Source organism: Pterocles gutturalis, unplaced genomic scaffold (genome assembly GCF_000699245.1).
Source record: "Pterocles gutturalis isolate BGI_N339 unplaced genomic scaffold, ASM69924v1 scaffold17404, whole genome shotgun sequence".
NCBI classification, from domain to species: Eukaryota; Metazoa; Chordata; class Aves; order Pterocliformes; family Pteroclidae; genus Pterocles; species Pterocles gutturalis.
In genome coordinates, this window is record NW_010130997.1 from 15,117 (window position 1) to 29,607 (window position 14,491).

Genomic DNA, 14,491 nt, shown 5'->3' on the forward strand with positions numbered 1-14,491 from the left:
GCCACCTGATATTTGGCTCCTGCGTGCCAGAGGGTGCGAGGTGTGGATGGGAGAGGAGTCCTGTGCCCTGGGGTGCCAGAGGGTGCGAGGTGTGGATGGGAGAGGAGTCCTGTGCCCTGGGGTGCCAGAGGGTGCGAGGTGTGGATGGGAGAGGAGTCCTGTGCACTGGGGTGCCAGGGCTGGCTCCAGTCCTGCCCCACCTTAGGTGTGCTCTCCTTTCTCAGTGACCTGTGCTAGCAAAAGCTCTTACTCCATTAGCTGAGCAGTATATATAGTCATAATTTTACTAATTCAAACATGTTTCAACCTTTTGCAGCTCCACTTTCTAAATATTTAATTGAAGTGCTTTTACAGCCATTTTCCTTCTTTATCAATGTGAGCCAAGCCAGACAACGTAACGTGGCATATGTTAAGATGTTAATTGAGTAGCAGCACACACAGGTGGCTGTTTCATAATTTTCTTCTTAGATGATCCTTGGCTCCAGTTTAACATTTCTTTCTGCGTCTGAATGGAGAGTTGTGTAAAGATGTATTTAGAGCTATCAGTCTGAGAAAGAGAAGCATTAATTCAGTAAGATTTAGAATTGAGGGCTGAATCCTGCAGGCACCGCTGGGACACAGGGCTTGTCGTGGTGAGGGTGTGGTGGTTGTACTTTTCTGATAGTACCACTTACTGTAGGGGGGTTGGTAATCCTTTTACTCACAGCAACCAGAGTAAATAGATTTTTTTTTTAAATGTTGCCTGCTGTTGTTGGAGTTGTGGAAGAGATATCGAATCTTTCCAAAAGGGTGTGTAGTCAGTTTAATAATGAGCCTCTCTAACATGGCTTTCAGAAAGATGACTTTGACAAAACTGTCACTGTTGGTAATGAGTAGTGGAGTCTAACTTGCTTTCCTTGGGAGGGAAGTGGTTTTTTTTGCAAGAGGCAAAAAGGCAGCAGGACTCCACAGGAAAAAGAGCTGCTGGGTGCTACCAACAGCCAAATAGTCTCCTGTGCCTGGGAGACGCGGGCCTGGCAAATGCTGCTGATGTGGTATTGCTCCCCGTAGAAGCAGCATTTCAAGACTACCCATAGAACCTGTCGTTAAGTAATTTGACAAACAACCCTTGGTGGTTGTATGGGGAAATGGCTGATGCATTGGGAAGTGGAGCCTTTTCACAGCTGAATAATTTTAAAATGCCATGTGGCCAAAATAATTCTTCCTTGGCAGACAGCTCTAACTGCTGTCTTGGGTATCCTTCTCACATGGAAGGCTTGTTTTCAGATATCTGAGTGAAAATATTGGGGCAGCAGTGTGTTGCCGTACAGTGTTAGGGTTGTATGCATGGGCTACGAGTGAGCAGTTGGGAGGGTTTCCTGCAGCCCTGCACGGCCCCTGTTCCTGTTCCTCTGCCAGAGCTGTGCTGAGTTGCTGCTGGTTTTGTGCTGAACTCTCAAGAAAAAATAATCTTATGGGTTTTTTGTTTTGGTGTAGGTTTTTTTCCCCTTCTGCAAAGCTTATTTTAGAAGTCTATAAACCTCCCCTCTCTCTGCGTTAGTTGTCTGTGAGGGTAGGTGGTTTACTCTCTGAGATGGTAAGTGTTAACACTGCTGCTGATAAGTAACTACACCATTGGGGTTTTCCTTTCTAGTTGCAACTTTTCTTACTGTTGTCTCGTAGATCAGGTAATAGTGTAATGCAGTGCATGAGTACTGGACACTGGGAGCCCTGCAGTGGGGAACGCTTGCTGTCCAGTCAGGAGTTGCATCCTGTCTTCATGATGTATGGCACAGCTATTAGCAGTCACAGAAAGTGGTTCCCTTTCATAAACTGCGTTAGGGTTTGGCAGAAATAATGTTTTCCCTAGGCTGTCCAAAATGTATCGAGCACAAGAAACGCAGCTACAGAGGCTGTGTTCCGGCGGGTATTCAAGTTCATGCAAATATTTGCAGTCTTGGGCTGAAGAGGATACAGAGTATCTGTGGCAACTTCACTGTTATAATGAAAAAATCACTCTGGGCTTCCTGGGTTTGACCACCTAGTCAAACCATTCTGATATTTTGCACAATAAATTGTGGCTCTACTTATGCCCCAAATTTTGCTGAACTGGACTTGTTGCTGTTATTGAAATCTTCCTCCATTTGAGGATCAAGTCCACTGCTAGTGCCTGAATGGTAAGAGCCACCTCCTGTGTGACTTTTGGGGCTGGGAGGGAGGTTCCCTGCCTGAGCAGAGCTGCAGTGTCCTGGAGGTGACGGTGTGCCACTGCTGTCACGGACACAACCGGGAGCGCCTTTGCCAGCGTCCTCCTCTGCACGGTGCGTCCTGGGACAGGAGTTGTGCTTCAGTGGGTGGGTGCTCATACAGCGTGTTCACTCTGCACGTCTGCATGCTCCCCCGCTGTTTGCTACGCTGCTGGCTTTCCTAGGGAGTGAATGGTCTGCAGTTGGAAAGCTGCTAAGGGTTAGTTTCAGTGGCTGTGCAGGCTTTGAGAAGGCTTAGAGTTAACTAGGCAGTAGCTAGTAAGTTTGAGGGCTTTCTTTTACTCCTCTGAACCATTGGCCTCTTTCTGGTCTCACAGGCATAAGGCTTCTGGTATCCCTTGTGGTTATATGGCTTCTGCTATTTGCACCGTAAAGGAAATACTTGGTGTGCTCAGAGCAACTGAATTCTGCCATCTCTCGGAATACAGTAGTCCCACATTGCTCAGTGTAGTTCAGCTACCTATTTCTGAAAGTATTGTTCAATTAGAAGAAGGTTGGCAGCATCTGGTTTTATGCCACTTTGAAAAAAATATTCCATCTCCTTGCCTTCTCCCCCTGCTTTTCCCCCTCCGTCTCTCCCTTGGTGCAAAGTAAACCCAGCTGCACACCTGGGGAGAGAACACACTCCTCATTCTGCCCATGCCAAGTCGGGGCCGTTAAAATGGGGCTGTTTTGAGTAGAAGTACATAAATAGGTCAGGGAAAGCAGACGTGCATACTTTGGCATGAGATAGAAGAACAGTTTGAGGAAATGCTTTAGTCTGATTTCCTCCCTCCCTGTCCTCCCCAGGATACTTTCAGGAGTTTGTCAATGTGGCTTCACCATTAAGGAGCTTAAATTACTGCTGCAGCCTTCGAAAGTTACCTTCAAGATTCTGTCAGAAGTCTTGGGCCTAGAGGCTGTTAGGATGGGCGGGAGGCTTTCCAGTAAGGCTTTCTGCTGCAGACCGAAAGCACCCGACACGGCTTCCCTGGGAGGGTGTGGGGCTGGGAGTCTCCGTGAAACACAGTGGCTTTTGCACGAAGCCACCCTTCTCTCAACCCCAGACTAAGAAACCCCTTTTCTCTCCTGTTTTACTAATTAGTAGAAGCTGGGCTCTTGGTTTTTGAGTGGCTGATGGTAGATCTTCAGAGGTGAGCAGGCTGATCCGGACCGGTGGTGTTTGGGGCATTTTTGAGGAGTGTTGCTGCAGACAGTAGGACAGGACTACATCCCTCTGGAGTGGCACAATGTGCTTTCACTTTCAGTCTGCACGCACCGAGCAAACGTTTCGTTGTTGGTTGGGATAGTGTCATTGGTGATGTTTTTTTTTTTTTTTGCAAAGTTTTGATATATAGTTTTATGCTCCTAGGGTCTCGCGGTGGTTCAGTATCTGATGCAAGCCGGTAGATCCAAGGCAGCTGTACAGACAGCCCCCTTTGTTACCACTCATCAGAGACAGCTACCCCCAGAATCAGAAAAGGTGCTGCCTTGTCCTGGATGACACTGCTTAAAGTAACCTGAATTAAGTTTTAGACAAGTAAGTTAATTAGTCTGAATTCAAGGAGACTGTTGGTGAGAAGAGCTGTGAAAGGGAGTAACGTCAGCTGTGCATCTGGGTGGGGGCGAGCCCCCAGGAGTACCAACACTGGCTGTTGGCTTACAGTACCATTGCTAAGTTTAGTTTTCCAATGGGCTCAGGCCCCTGAGAGATTCAAACGGTTATTTTCATTAGTGAGAACATCTATCACTCCCACTGCTCTCCTGCAGCTGTTCCTAGATGGGTAGCAGCCTCCAAACGTTAGAAACACCTCTGTGCAGGGCCTGATTCAGCCTTTCTCTTGGGACTGCTGGTTGCAGTTACTGTCATTGTGGTAGTAATTAAGTAAGGGATGCATTTGACAGAGACAGAAGCAGAGTAAATGAAATTTCAGTGTTCAAAACACATCTGTCCTGTTAGTGAAGGAAGAAGTGGGGAGAAATAAACAAAAGTGGCAAATACATTGTAGCTGGGACAGCTGTTCCTTTGCCACCTTTGTCACTTGTCCTTTCATCTCCTGATTTGAAGGACATGCATCCTCCAGTGTCACCAGACAGAGCATTGCTGTGCAGTGCTCAGACCCGTGAGAAAGTCGCTGGCCCAGCACCTCGCCATCAAAGGGCTGGATCCTCAGGGTTGCTGTTGCTTGGCTTTGATAATAGATCAACTCCACTGGAAGGTAAATAAGAAGCATTTATGTCACTAGGTGCAGGATTTATAGAATCAGGCCATGTTAACCTGTGCTCTGGTTAGGATGAAAGAAGCCTCAGTTTACCACTAACATTTTAATGATGTCCTCCCAGTATCCTAGGGAGCATGGAGCTGGAGGTGAAAAAAATTGCTGTTGAAAGAGACATTGTGCTTATCCCTGCTGAAGCCATAGGACCTTTGCCTTTTAAAATGTCACAACATCTGCTTGCAGATTGGAGGACAGGAACTTGACTATCCTTTTTGTGCCACCGGTTGACTAAAAGAAAGCATAGAGGAGCTGTATTTACTGGCCTTACTGTTGCTTTTCTGCTGCGGCTTCTCGACACTGTTGATCGGTGCTGTAGGAGCAGAGGTCACGACTGGAAGAGCCTGAACTAAATTTGAGAGTTTACATTTCCTGACTCAGACTCATATTTGGAGATAAAAGGACGGCTCTAGGGATCTCCTGCCCAGCTGCCTCCTGGCAACTTGCCTCTTTCTCTTTGCAAGAAGAAAATATTAATGCAAATGGGCATGCGTGTGCAGAGTTTGGCAGAAGGTAGCAGGACAGGAAACCGTGCTGGCTGTGGCATGTTCCCTGAAAAGCCTGGTGCACAATGTCATCTGCAAGTCTGCAGAGTCGAGGTTGTATTTGGACTAAGTTTGATCTGCCTGTACCCACATCCCCTTATCTTCCATGCTCCCATTTTACCGTCCTTAGCATTCCCTGTTCACACAAGTCCTCCGCAGTTCTGCTTTACTCCCTCCTTGGTGTTCCCGAGTGTCCACGCATCTGATTGTCTTCTCCCTGCCCAAAGTCAGCTGAAGTGCATGCCTGCTGATGTACGTACTTCAGTGGACTTGTCATGTATTCTTACCTGTTGAAATTTTTTCTTGTATTGTGTCACATACACAGTTTTTGAATGGAAAGGGGCATCGGTATTAGCGGCTCCTGCAGAACAGATTTTTTTAGACTGTCGGGTTTTAAAATGAGGTGCTGGGACAAGCAGGACAACCAAGCTCCTGCCTCTTTGAGCATCTGATACAACAGTAGATGCAGGTTCAGTAGCTTTGGTTCCTGTCACCACCAGACGCTGCAACTGTTTGTTTTGCTAGTTTCATTCTTCTGATTTTAGTATGTCCATCAGATAGCTTGCTTGGGTGGTCTTTGTATGTGGTATCACCTGTACAAAAGTAAAAGAACTGGAAATGGGATGTTTTGTTAACAGGAGGTTGAATTATGTTTTTTTTTCCACTAGGAAAATAATTGTGCTCTGAACTCTAAAAATGGTTGTTTCATACTTATTCAGTAGGTGTCCAGCAATGAAGACTGTTGGGTTTTTGTGTGTTAAAGCTCCTGCTCCTCTTCAGAGCAATGATAAAATGCCTTCAACTAATGCAGTCAGACCAAGCACGTGAAATACAGCACCCTTAAGAAACATAAAAGCTGCTTATGAGTGTGTTTATATGAAGTATAATAAGTTCCATTCCGTTTGCACTCCTTGGCACATGTCCTGAGGTCATTTATGGCATACTTTAATTCAGTCCCCACCCAATGTCTGCTTAAAAAGCCAGCTGGGAGGTAGTGAGACTAACGTGGAAAACTCCTAAATTGCCAGTGGGATACCAATTGTCTGCTTTGTAGCAGCTCTTTGGAAAGCTAGAAATAAATGCCTTGAAGTGGTGGAATTTACTGAAGCGTGGGGAGAGGGGGGTGTTAATTGTGTTTACAGATGAACAAGTAAGATGCATCTGAATTGTGGAAGAGCTTACAATAAAAGTAGCGATATGTATCCTGGCTGATCTGCAACGTGGGGTAATAGTTCCCAGTTGTAATGATAGTTCATAAAAGAAAAAAAGTTCTTATATAAAAGAGCAAAACAGCAAGAATTCTAACAAACAGTAAGTTTGGGGTGACTTTCTACAAAAAAATAGCTGGATGAGTGTTTTTCCATAAACTAGCAGGATATTTCACGGCAGGAGGTTAAGCCTGTAGTACAGTGATAGAAATTCTAATATGTAATATTTTTGTCATTGCTGTTTAGATTAATTCAAGATTTCTATTCTCTCTTTCTTCCCTCACGTCTAGCAAAACTGTACAATCTAAAGTGGACTGCATTTTGGTAAGTACAACTCCAGAATGCTTTTTTAATATTTAATAATCTGCAAGACCAAAATAGATGGCTCTGGAGACTGACAGCTATTATGAAGCCTTTCCTTAGCAGTGCTTTAAGGTACTACCACTAAATGTGATCAAAATCAGTTCCTATTGCCAAAAAAATACACGATGTGGGTTTTGTGTTTGTTTTCCATGGAAGTACTGACCTCTCATTGCCAGCAGCGAGTGGCTGTGATTGCCACTTGTAGAACTGTCAGTGTAGATACAGCACAGAAAGGCAATTTACTGCTTTTGTAAGCGTGATTTTATTAAATGCAAGATTATGTATTGCACATATCAGAGTATGCTGGCTGTGCCATCCAAGTTGCTCTTTAGGCCTTTAATGACACTGATTATTGCTTTTGTTGTTGTCTCCTTGAAACACTTAATTCATGGCCGGTACTACATTTTAAGGAAGGAACTAAATTGAACTGCATGTTTGCACAGAACCCAGCAGACTGATGTCCTGGTCTGCAGGTGTCATAATTACCAGATTTTTGGTTTGTTGTTTTAAATGTTGCTAACCTCAGAAGTTGCACACCATCTCAGGTACCTTCCCAGAAACGTGCAACGCTACAGGTCTGGTTAGCTCTGCTGTACAACTTGGGACAGGGAGATAATACCATTTTCTGAAGAAGGAAAACCCTTGAAATGCATAAACATCATCTTCCTTTGTGCATTAAAACAGCAGGATCTAGACAGTGATAAGAGATTATTTCTGGGAAGGAAATATCTAGCACTAACTCAGAAAGAGGTTTTATTTGTTTGTTTTTAATAGTGAGCAGGTTGCAAGTTTATTTAAATCAGCATTTGAGTTCATAAATCTTAAGACTAGAAGGGACTGCTTATTCTGACTCTCTGTCTTTGGCATTTCATCCAGAAGTACCAGCGGGTAAGATGAAAAGATGACATCTGGATACTATCCAATAGAATCTGTTCAGCTGTATGGCTGAGCTAAAGAAGAATGCTCCTTAAAGTCATATTATCAAAGGCTAATTCAGGTGGTGCTGAATTCTCTTCCCTTAAAATGTTGTCTTAATTTATTGTGGTAAGAGGTTTAAAGTAAGCTATATTGTTGTATTGCAAAGAAACTTTGGACCCAGTTTTGCCTGTACTTAAAAATTCTTGAATGCATCCAACTAAAGTAGCAGTGCAAAATGTAATTTTTGTCCACTTTATTCCTTATTGACATTTGTGGACACGAAGCAGATGTCTTAAGATGTTAATTGTTTTGTATGTGGGCCTTTGGCAGCAAAAGGAAAAACTCTTCTGACAGCAGGTTCTTTTGTGGTGAAAAGGGGGAAGTGGGCTAGGTCTTCCTACGTAGCATCGGAGAAGGGACTAAATAAGTAGGAGGTTAACCAGTCATCTGCTGCTTGGAAGCCTGTTTTCAGAAAATGGAATTACGCGAGGACAGTTCTTGCGTTAAAGCCTGGGGATTTGCGGCCCTTGGGTGCTGAGGTGGGATGATCGGCTTGTGTGAGCCCGTTCATTTGGGCAGGTCTCGGCCATTGGATGGACAAGCCATGTTCCTGATGCAAAGCGGTCTTCATAGCTTGCCTTGGAACAGAGCAGCAGTGTCCTGATGGTGGAGTTTTCTGTTCCAGGTGCCTCCTTGTCCGTCCTGCTGCTGAGTTCAGAGGAATTATGTCGAGAGTGGAAAGGCCACTCTGGGTTAGCACAGGTAGATCTAGTGCCATTCAGGTAGCTTGAAGAAGAAAAATCCAAGATCAGAATAGTTTCAGGAAACAAAAATTAAGCTGAATCCTGGCAAAATGGTTTGTGCATTTTTACATGCTTTTGGAAAGCTGTTATCTGCAAAGACAGAATCTAAAAGTATCTTAAACTAAAAGGCTGTGAGTATATAGCTCTAAATAACTTGTTTGGAGCTTCCTTGCAGGCTGGTCAAGTTCTGTTCTGCAGAAAGTAGATGAGCATGTTGCCTCTTAGGTGGGATGTGTATGGGTTTGTTAGAGCGGTCCTGGGGCTGGGGTACCAGCTGCCTGCAGAGAATCCGACCCCAAGCTTATGGAGCATTTCCTTTAAGAACATGCCCGTTCTTACATGGTTGGTTCAGGTAGGAACCTTTTCAGAGCTTTTGAATCAGTCTCATGAAGCACAAAGGGACAATCTGTCCTTTGTCTCCCTTCTTACTGTAAGGAGGAGATTTGGGACTAGCTTTCGGTTATAGTCAGAGGTGCTGGTGATGCTTTAAAGCATTGAAACTTGATCAGTTTGCTAGCAACCTTCAAAGAACTTTTAGCACATAGACTGCCCAGTTCAACACAGGATGACAAGAAAGAGAGAAACAGGAAGAAGAAGCAGAGGTGATGGCAATAGTCTTTGTTGTGAAGGTAGTTAGCAGCAGAGGACTATGGAAAACAGCTAGTAAAAGGGCACTGGGCCTGCAGTTACTCCTACCAGAGACCAAAGTTATCTGCCTTTTGCTTGTTAGAGTGCACCACTGACATTCCGACATACTGTCAGGTTCTGGAAGATGATAAGAAAATCATTGTATGCTGTGCAATCCAAAAAAGATAATTAGCAAGAATTGTGGCGTAAACAGCCATTAAAAAATCATTATAACATCTTTTTAACTGTAGTAAACATGTCTAGCAGTAGATTCTCTTATGACTTTGCTTGTTATATTTGTTGCCGCATACTAAGTGAACTCTTGAACCTGGTTTAAAGTGGTACGCTCCATCGAATCTCTCAGCAAGGAGGTTACGGTTTCTTTCCTTAGTCCTCTGAAAAGAGGTCAGTGCTGCTGGGAGAGTGTTGGATCGATGGCCATGAAAACCAAAGCTGCTGATGGCTGGAGCAGTCCCAGTGCGGGCAGCAGCCGTGTGTGAGCGCTGTTGAAGCAATGTGCCTTGGTCCTGCTGCGGAGAAGGTGGTAGCTTGTCACTTTTTGGCCCTACAGGAGACAGGCAGAAGCTCTATGAAGCTTTGGCAGCTGCGCTTGGATGCTGTCAGAGCAAAGCTACCGGGTGTTTTTAGGGCTTATTTGGAGTATTTAGCACCTGAAATATGTTTCTGCTTCTGTTCAGATAAAGCATATCAAATGTATTTATCAGCAGCTTTTTAGAATAATAGGTTCTGTTTCAAGTATTAGCTACTTTCTGTCTTGATCATATTTCCAACAAACCCTCTGACCTTGAGCAAATTATTTAACCTTTGCTTCTTGTTTCTCTATCCGCAAAGTGGGGAGATGATTGCTCGACTGCTTTGCTATACTTAGTCTGGTTGTTAAATAATAGATGTTTGTTCTTCTGAAGTATGACAAGTTTTAGAACCAGTCTGCCAGTAGGTGCAAGTTACATTGCCATTGGCATAGCCTTTTTTTACTCCGATTAGAGTATAGCTATCTATAAATACTCAAACTGTGGAAAGAAATATTAAGATCAGTCCATACTCTCTAAAATAGTAGTCTTGCAAAAAGCTTGCAGCAGTGCCCCTGGCCTTCAGCTCCTCTTCAGCAGATCTCGAGGACAGAAATAACCTGTACTTCTGCCTCATTGTGGGAATCTGAAATGGTTCAAATTGGAATGATGTTTTTCACTGTGTCCGTTACAGAAGGTGTAACTCTGTTAATTGTTCCTTAGTATGTTCTTCCTCAATCTTATTTAAAGTTTGGCCTGACTAAATGTTTTCTTCTTTAAAACAATCCAGAAAATGCACATTCCCTGGAGTTTTCCCATGGTAATCCCTGTTGACAACTTTAGAATGAAACTTCACTAACGTTTGTGACCTGCCACTAGATCAGCCGTGAGAGGAAAAAAAAACAGAGAGAACTAATACACCAAGGCCAGGAAACCTTAAACGATATTCTGTGATTCTGGAGGCTCATATTCAAACCTCTAGGTTCTCTGATTCAAGGAGGAACATTAATAAACTCATGTTTCCTGTAACACAGATGAAGTCCTTAACTACGTTCTGTGTTGAACTGATCTTTGTGCTGCAGAAAGTTTCAGTGTCTAGTTAGTGTGTCTCAGAGTGGAACCAGATGTCAGAACCTGCTATTTTCGTTAGGAAAAAAAAACCCCAACATTTTGGCCATCCTGGTTTATTTCACAGCTGTGTATTTGCTCAGTCAAAATGCCTTTTAGAATGAAGAAGAAAGTTTGCTTCTGTTCCTAAGAGGTCTTTGTTCTGCATCTTTCTTGGTAAGCAAAAGGACAGACTCATTTGGAGCAGACCTGTATGGCCACTGATAACACAGATATAAGTGGATCTCTAGTTCAATTTGTTTGCTACATATTCTGTGCATTTCTTTAGTGAACTATCTATTTGGTAACTGTCAAAACAAAAATATCAGAGATTTATGCTCCTTTGCCTGTTACTGAAAGTCTTTGCTTAGCTGTGACTTGAGGTTTCTAATTTTTTGTCCTTAGTTTTTCTGTCTCAGAATATAAGATCGCCCAGATATTTTGAGTAGTTGGTATGTTTTTGGCTCCATTGAAGCCAAATTGTAAGAATAGGTATCAACACCCCTTACACACCATCTTCACTGAATTTTCCTTTATTTAATGTGGTTCCAATTACAAGAGATAAATATAATGTGTGAAGACCAAGAGTAACCGAGGTGGTGCTTTGTGATGGCTTTACACTTCAGTGCTGCAAGCAGTTCAGCATGCTTATGCATTTTTCTGATGCAGCTTCAAGAAATACAGTTTATAAACAGCCTCTGGAGAACTAGACAGTCTTCATCTCATTTGGTAGAACCAGTCAATCAAGGTCAGAAAATTTCAAGCAAAGTTTTTACTGAGGTCTCTCTTAAGTAGTAGACAAAGGTTCCCCAGACTTTTTACTTTCTGCGTGGGTTTTAAAACTACGGTAGCATAAACTTCAGTGGGCTACGCAGAGGGGAAATTGTGGTGCCAGCATCACAGTCTTCCTTTTGATTGTGTGACTCTCTTCCACTCTATTGGCCTATTTTTTCCATGCTATTGACTTTTTTTCGGGGTGGAGGAAAGCTGTCGTATATGTTGTGTTCTTGTTTCTTTTTATTAATTTCCATATGCGTCCAACTTGGCACAAAGAAAAACTTGGGATCAATGAATCTTTTTCTTCTTGGTCAGTAGACCAGCTGAGGCGTTGTTCCACTTTCCCAAATTATTTTCTGATTGCATTCAGAAATTTGAAAGCTTTGATACTTTGAACAGTCGCAGTAAGAGAGTTATTACTGAATTCACCAGACCTTTAGCACTGAGAGCTGGTGGATGTCAGCTGAGGTTGAAGAAGTGATTGTACTGACTGATGGTGTAAATGAAGTTTTGGGAGGTCTAGAGAAAACAGCCTGAACAGAACACGTTTCCTGAATCTACTTGCACTGACTGTCACATTCCATCCTTTTGCAGCCACTTCTTCAGTTTTAAGATGATTTTCTCTAAATAGATTCAGTCTCATCTAATAAGCTTAGGTTTATCTAATTATCGCTCAGGTGGGATTACCTCTGTGAACCGCCTGTGACTCCTGGCTGCGTGTTAACTCTTTCTGTTCCAAGGAGGTCCTGCTTCCCCACAGCCATTGCTGGAAGCTGGAGAAGTTGTGTAAAGTGCTGCCTGGTGCCAGGCATGGAGAGGAGTGGGGTTTGAGTGAAAACACCGAGATAACATCACTGTCCAGCTGCCTCTGCTGAGGATGTGAGAAATCCATAATCCTCAGCTGCCTCAGCTCCAGGGATGCAGTTTTGCTGGTGAGAGAGTCGCTGGCTTGCTTGCATCCTTTGAAAAGGCTCTGATAACATAATCCCAGTCAAATTCTTTCTCTGCATGTACATCATGGAGTTTTCTTGTTGGTTTGTTTTCTTTTTTTTTTTTTTTTAAGGGTTTGCCAGATGGGAGTCTGTGTAGCAGAGCCTCCCCGGCTCAGGCAGGGCCCTTCCACGCAGCCCCTTCCTTCTGCCAGAACACAGCAGACATTGAGGCTACTCCAGTATTTTTTAATGTTTCTTCTAAAACCTCTCCCGTTACGTTGCTCGTTAGATTTGGAAGTCAGAGGTTGTCTCCCACCTCAGTTTCAGACTCATTGAGGGTTTTTTGTTTTGCCTAGGATGCTTTTAACGCATGGATGAGCATTTACCATGGAAGGTAATCTCACCCGAACCGTGTCCTTTGGTGTGTTGCTTTGGCTTTTGCCTTTTAAAACAAAAAGCAGCCAAGCTCCTCAAAGAAAAGGAAGTCTAGTAAACAAGTGAGAATTTTCTTGCAGTTTTAAAATTCCTGTCTTTTCATAAATGATTAATAATCTGTAAATTCTTTCTTTGAAGAACATTGATCTTTTCAATAACGGGTTTGTTAAGGGCAAACCCAGCAGTCCAAATGCTGTGATTTGTGCAGGAAAGGAAGAATGGAGAATTTGACAAAATGCACCCAGGAAGAAATACCTGTCTGGATATTTGGCGGTCTGAGCACCACTGCTGTGTAAGCTGCTGTAGAGCTACGCAGAAATCAGTGTCAGCAAATTTCAGGAGTTTGTCAGAGGGGGAAAAAAAACACAAACTCAAATGTGGTTTGCTGCAGCTTATAGAAGCAACAAATCCAGTGTCTGTTACCTGGCTGCTGCTGGAAGTGTTTCTCTTGGCTGTGAGAACATCTGTGGCATTGCTGGTGGCCCGGTACTGTGGAGCAGTTTTGCGGTGGGTTTGGATGGCGGGGGTTAGCGAGCCCCAGTGCTCTCCCACGTCTTGCCGGTCCGTGCCCAGGGTCTGGAGCAGGGGTGGGACCCGTGCATTGGGCGCAAAGCCGGCGGAGGAGAAGTGGGAGCTCACCTCTTTCTAGTACTGCTGTTTATTTTGGGCCAGCTGAAGCGAGGTGGACACGAAGTGAAGTTTGAAGGGAAGTTTAGGTTTTTAATTTCCCAGCTCTCTATTCTGCTCATTGCTGAGGTAAACAGCCTGGTCTCGGTACCTGTTGGTCCTGCTTTCTTCTTTTCCTTTTGGGAAATCTTCCATTGGTGGTAAGACACCAATAAAGGACAAGAGGCTGGACTGTAATCCAGAAGCCGCGTTCTGATTTCAGAAGGGATCCGTGACTCTGTACTGATGTTGCAGCTCCTCATGCATTGCTTCTGCAGCATCCTCCTGCAGGAGAGCCCCTTTTGCTCCTGGCTGTGTGGCTTTGCTCCCACTGCTGCTGAGCACATTGCCACAACTGATTTTCCTAGTATTTCTAAGTCCACATAGCTCGTTTCAGAGGACCAGAAGCTAGTTTGTACATAGCAGTCACTGTTTGCATACAGCCGGTAAAACTCCTGCTTGTGTCTGATCCCCAGCTGGCATCCTCTGGAGGAGGAGTCCAGCATCCCCGAGATCCATGTTAACTGAATGGCTTGTCTTCAGCACCTGTGCATTGACTCTGATTTCCAAAGGAAACAAAAAAATAGTACGTATATAGATAGATTTTAAAATGTCTTTAAAATGTCTTTACAGAAGTGAGGCTTAACTATGAGTGTATAGTGGATCACAGGATGAGGTCTGACATCCCATGTTGTTGCAGCGCAGCTGCTTTTTGATGCTGTGTTCTGAGGCGTGCTTCACCTGTGCTCTGAGAGCATAAAGTTTGCACATTAAAGGTCTGGTTACAGAAGTGATCTGCTATTGGTGTTTTTCCAGATTCTGCTTTTGTTGCATGTGACTTTCATGATGGTGACCAGTGCTTTCTAGTGTGTGACAGTGTACAAATAAAATAGAAAATCACATTTCTAGTCCCAGAGTGCTCACAGTCACATTCTTTCGCATAAGTAAATATAATCTTGTTTAAAACTGTATTATTTAGGAATACACTGCTGGATAACAGTTTTCAGCTGTCAAGCTCAACTCTTATTGTTTGTTTTTTTTCTCCTCCTGCCTCCCCCACCTTTTTTTTTTTTTTTTTT

At 43.7% G+C, this 14,491-nt stretch overlaps 1 protein-coding gene across 1 annotated transcript in view; it reads left to right on the top strand.

The window, feature by feature from the left end:
• The first annotated feature begins 6,551 nt into the window (after window positions 1–6,551).
• The window catches only part of LOC104466883 (DNA-binding protein RFX7-like), a 26,547-nt gene continuing 18,607 nt past the window's right edge, over window positions 6,552–14,491 (top strand). The window contains 1 exon segment of the mRNA XM_010080441.1: window positions 6,552–6,578. The gene's annotated coding sequence lies outside the window, so the exon portion shown is untranslated.